The 5843-nt window shown below is 40.6% G+C and overlaps 1 long non-coding RNA gene across 1 annotated transcript; it reads left to right on the forward strand.

The window, feature by feature from the left end:
* Positions 1 to 2512: 2512 nt before the first annotated feature.
* LOC141264473 (uncharacterized) lies at positions 2513 to 4563 on the forward strand. The gene is made up of 3 exons (XR_012319959.1): positions 2513 to 2599; positions 3434 to 3516; positions 4360 to 4563. It is a non-coding gene; the product is annotated as an uncharacterized lncRNA (long non-coding RNA).
* Positions 4564 to 5843: the final 1280 nt, after the last annotated feature.

Here is a 5843-nt window from a genome sequence, read left to right on the forward strand (position 1 = left end):
ATCAGTCGCAGTTTTTGGTGGCCTGGATGGCAGAAGGAAGTCATCAAGTGGGTGCGTCAGTGTACTGTGTGCGCTAGGTCAAAGGCTTCACATACTCCTGCTGCGGGGTTGCTTTGCCCTCTGGAGGTTCCTAGTGCGCCTTGGACGCATCTCACAATGGATTTTATTACTGATCTTCCTGTGTCCGAGGGTTTTACTGTCATCTGGGTGGTCGTGGACCGTTTTAGTAAGATGTGTCATTTGGTTCCATTCATTAAGTTGCCCTGCGCCAAGACACTCGCTAAGGCGTTTGTTAAGGAGATTGTCAAGCTCCATGGCGTTCCCACGGATATTGTTTCTGATAGAGGACCTCAGTTTGTGGCTCGCTTTTGGCGTGCTTTTTGTGACAGGTTGGGAGTCCATTTGTTATTTTCGTCTGGTTATCATCCTGAGTCTAATGGACAGACTGAAAGAAAGAACCAGGATGTTGAACAGTTTTTGCGTTGTTTTGTGGCGGACAATGAAGAGGTGTGGTCGGAGTTTCTGCCTCTCACAGAATTTGCTCTTAACAATCTTACATCCTCCTCTGCTGGGTGTTCTCCTTTTTTTTGTTGTACTGGGAGACATCCGTCTTTTGGTTCGTTTTCCAGATTGGGGTCGGCGGTGCTCGAGGAGGAGAATTTTTCCGGTGATTTGGAGAGAGTTTGGACTAATGTATGTTGTAACCTTCAAGAGGCTAACAAAAAGTCCAAGAAGTATTTTGACAGGAAACGTAAAGAGGTTTTGTTTACTGTGGGTGACATGGTTTGGTTGTCCTCGAAGAACCTGCGGTTGAGGATTCCCTCTAAAAAACTGGGTCCTAAGTTTGTGGGTCCATTTAAAGTACTTCAGGTTGTTAACCCGTCTGCTGTTAGGTTGGATGTCCCTACTTCCTGGAAGATTAATCCTGTGTTTCATGTTTCCTTGTTGAAAAAGGCTGACGTATCTGATAGGGAAGCCACTGTCACAGTTCCTCCTGTGGTGGAAGACGGCGAATATGAAATTTCACGTATCTTGAATTCTAGATGGCATAGAGGGAGATTACAGTATCTTGTCTCCTGGAAGGGTTTCGGTCCCGAAGACAACTCCTGGGTAAGGATGGATGATGTCTCTGCTCCTAGGCTTGTTAAATCTTTCCACAGGAGGTTTCCGGATAGACCTGGGCCTGGAGGATATGGAGGATCCTTATAAAAGAGGGGGTACTGTTAGAACCCTGCTGTTATTTTTTTCTATCTTGTGTTTTGCGGTCACGTGACCATCTGCCTATATATTCCAGCTCCGCCCTTCTGGCTTTGCTGGACTTCATTGTTTTTTGACTGTTTTGCTAGCCTGGTGCTTCGGTGCCTATCTCTGTCAGTTTGCTTGGTCCTCTGGGACCTCTAATACTTTTTGTCAGTTTGTCTTTTGTGTTCTACAACAATTTCTGTTTAGGAGGTGTCCCATTTTTTTTCCCAGTCATTAGTACTTTTAAGGACCCCTCCCTTATTTCTATAGGTCTTCGTTCAGACTAGCCGAGGACAAAGGCGGGTCTGTTCACAAGGAACAGACAGCCCGCTACATCGTAGGGATTCAGCTTAGTCTTACTGTAGGGACAGCTTTCTCCTATCTTTCCTTAGTTCTTGCTGCAGATCATAACAGGAATCACATAACAGGTAATTAATTCTCGTATTAATTACTGATAATCGTTGGTCTAGGCTTAAGTTCTAGACCTGCGGAGGTGTAATAACACCCACCTTCCTGATACATGACAATTTACTTTATGTGTTTTTTCAAATGTATATCTTCTATGCACAACTTCTAGTATAACACTACCATATCTCAGGTACAGAGATAGGGAACATTTCTTCTCATTATCCTCTGTCTTCCAAATTGGGAATCCCTTCTTATGTTTCATAACATACACATGCTCTCAGCGGTGAAAGTATCGATACAGTGATTACATGAAGCTGACCACAGCATTCACCCTAGACTGCGGACTGACAGAACACAGCATTTACACTACGTGTGCATTGACTGAGCACAGTAGTTATACAATACTCTGGAATGACTGACCACAATATTTATAATAAGCTGTGCACCGACTGACCATAACATTTACACTAGGTGTGGACCGACCGAGCACAGTAATAATACAGACTGTGGACTGACTGTCTATATCATTTGCACTAGTCCTTGGACTGACTGACCACAACATTCACAATAGATTATAGACCGGCTCATCCCAGCACTAACACTAGTTGTGGACTTATTAACCACAGTATTTATGCTGAACTAAGGACCGACTGATTACAATATTTACACTACACTCTGGACTGACTGATCACAACATTTACAGTAGACTGTGGACTGACTGACTACAGCTTTTACAATAAACTGTGGATAGAGTAAGCACAGTCATTATCCCTGAGATAAGTAATTTTGGCCCTAGTGTGATATACTTATTGGTGTGTATTGCATGTAGCAGGAACATATTATCATATAGTTTGTCTTTTTTACAGGTGACTGAATCCCAATGAGATATTAGAACGTGAAATTTTTGTTTCTGGGCTCCAAGAAGAGAATCAGGGGAATCACATAACAGGTAATTAATTCTCTTATTAATTACTGATAATCGTTGGTCTAGGCTTAAGTTCTAGACCTGCGGAGGTGTAATAACAACCACCTTCCTCATACATGACAATATACTGTATGTGTTTTTTCAAGTGTATATCTTCTTTACACAACTCCTAGTATAGCACCACTATATCTTAGGTACAGAGATAAGGAACATTTCTTCTCATTATCCTCTGTCTTCCAAATTGGGAATTCTCTCTTATATTTCACAACATACACCTGCTCTGCGGTGAAACAATCAAAACCGTGATTACACGAGACTGAACACAGCATTCACACTAGACCGCGGACTGACAGAACACAGCATTTACACTAGGTGTGCATTGGCCGAGCACAGTATTTATACAATAGTCTGGAATTACTGATCACAACATGTACAATGGACCGTGCAACGACTGACCATAGCATTTACACTAGGTGTGGACTGACCAAGCACAGTAATAATACAGACTGTGGACTAACTGTCTATATCATTTGCACTAGTCTGTGGACTGACTGACCACAACATTCACAATGGATTATACACTGGCTCATCCTAGCACTAACACTAGTTGTGGACTTATTAACCACAGTATTTATGCTGAACTAAGGACCAACTGATTACAATATTTACACTACACTGTGGACTGACTGATCACAACATTACAGTAGACTGTGGACTGACTGACTACAGCTTTTACAATAAACTGTGGATAGACTGACCAGTCAATATCCCTGAGATAAGTAATTTTGGTCATAGTGTGTTATTGGTGTGTATAGCATGTAGCAAGAACATATTATCATATAGTTTGTCTTTTTACAGGTGAAAGAATCCAAATGATATATTAGAACGTGAAATTTTTGTTTGTGGATTTGAAGAAGAGAATCAGAGGAATCACATAACAGGTAATTAATTCTCGTATTAATTACTGATAATCGTTGGTCTAGGCTTAAGTTCTAGATCTGCGGAGGTGTAATAACACCTTCCTGATACATGACAATATACTGTATGTGTTTTTTCAAATGTATATCTTCTATACACAACTCCTAGTATAACACCACCATATCTCAGGTACAGAGATAGGGAACATTTCTTCTCATTATCCTCTGTCTTCAAAATTGGGAATCCTCTCTGATATTTCATAACATACACCTGATCTCAGCGGTGAAACAATCAATACTGTGATTACATGAGACTGACCACAGCATTCACACTGGACCACGGGACTGTCAGAACACAGCATTTACACTAGGTGTGCATTGACTGAGCACAGTAGTTATACAATACTCTGGAATAACTGACCACAACATTTACAATAGACTGTGCACCGACTGACCATAGCATTTACACTAGGTGTGGACCGACCAAGCACAGTAATAATACAAGAATGTGGACTGACTGTCTATATGATTTGCACAAGTCTGTGGACTGACTGACCACAACATTCACAATAGATTATAGACCGGCTCATCCCAGCACTAACATTAGTTGTGGACTTATTAACCACAGTATTTATGCTGAACTAAGGACCGACTGATTACAATATTTACACTACACTGTGGACTGACTGATCACAACATTTTCAGCAGACTGTGGACTGACTGACTACAGCTTTTACAATAGACTGTGGATAGACTAACCACAGTCATTATCCCTGAGATAAGTAATTTTGGCCCTAGTGTGTTATACTTATTGGTGTGTATTGCATGTAGCAGGAACATATTATCATATAGTTTGTCTTTTTATAGGTAACTGAATCCCAATGAGATACTGGAACGTGAAATTTTTGTTTGTGGACTCCAAGAATAGAATCAGAAGAATCACAAGCAGTAGTCCTACATACAATATAATGCACCCCCCATGATCCTCCATACATACATTTTGCACTTAATGGAGTATCTGCGTTTTTTTCAGGCTCCACATAGAAGCTTCTGAAGACGCTGCTGAACTCTGCGGTAGTGATGAGCGAGCGTGTATTGTTAACCCTTTCGGCAAGCATGCTCGAGTGCTCGCCGAGTATTTTCGGCATGCTCGGCATGTATATTAGTGCCACCGCGGTGGCATGTGCCAAGGCTTTCTAACAGCCGCAACACATGCAGCTGCTGCGGCTCAAACGAAGAAGCTGAGCATGCCAAAAAATACTCTGTGAGAACCCGAGCGTGCTTGCCAAAAGGGTTAACAATACACGCTCGCTCATCACTACTCTGCGGTTTTGGAGCATTTCTCTCTATAGGCTTCTTCTGAAAAAAACGCTGCTGCATTTTTAAGCGCAGAATAAAAGTTTTTCTGTAATATTAAAAAGTGTTAAAAACTCTGCTTCATATCTGCCCCAAAATCTCATCAAATAAGCGGGAAAAAGCATAAAAGAAACGCAGCAAACACACAATAGTCACAGAAGATTGTTATTGCGCCGTGTGGTGCGGACACCTGCAGAAAAAGCAGCAGAAAGAACGCAGCATTTATGCTACGTGTGAACACGGCCTCAGCCTTACAGTTTTATTCCATTTTTTTATTGATTTAATAGAGAAAAAATATCAATTACGTCATTTTTTTTTACGTCATTTACCGATCCCGGTAAATAATCTGATCGCTGTGTTCTGCGGATCGTTATGATTACAGGGACACCAAATATGTCCATGTTATTTGCTGATTTGTAATGTTCATTATTTTCTACAAAACACATTAAAAATGACAATGTTTTTCATTATCAAATGTTTTTCTTTATTATTTTTTAGCTATTTTATAGGCTGAAAATATCTTTTATTCTGCTGTGTACAATGTAGGTATAAAAATACATTCATTGTAAACAGCAGTGTATTTCTATCAGCCTTGTCAGCTCCTGCAGTACAGATGAAGTAGACAGAATTCTAGCAATGATATCACTGTTGCTTGAGGCTCTGCAGGTTAAATGTCTGTGTCAGTAATGATTTAAGGTTGTGGATTCAAGACCAGGGACTCACAGAAAAAAACACATTTTTGTAGTTGCTCATACATTTACTACTTTTATTTATAGGGCCAAAAAAATCATTTTCTTCTTCTCAGTATACAGGCACCATAATAGTACATTGCTATACACAATGTATTTCTATGGACTTGTATGAGCTGTTTATGGATCATTGACTGCAATATAGAATCAAGTTAACTAAATCCTCCAATGTTTGCTGTTGAGATCTGTAGCTCAGTGGTTAGAGTTAGAGCCACTGGACACTGAGTTCCTGGTTTGAGTCCTGGG

The sequence above is a fragment of the Phyllobates terribilis genome, unplaced genomic scaffold (assembly GCF_046119375.1).
Source record: "Phyllobates terribilis strain yellow unplaced genomic scaffold, ASM4611937v1 Scaffold_4__5_contigs__length_816908805, whole genome shotgun sequence".
Lineage (NCBI taxonomy): Eukaryota > Metazoa > Chordata > Amphibia > Anura > Dendrobatidae > Phyllobates > Phyllobates terribilis.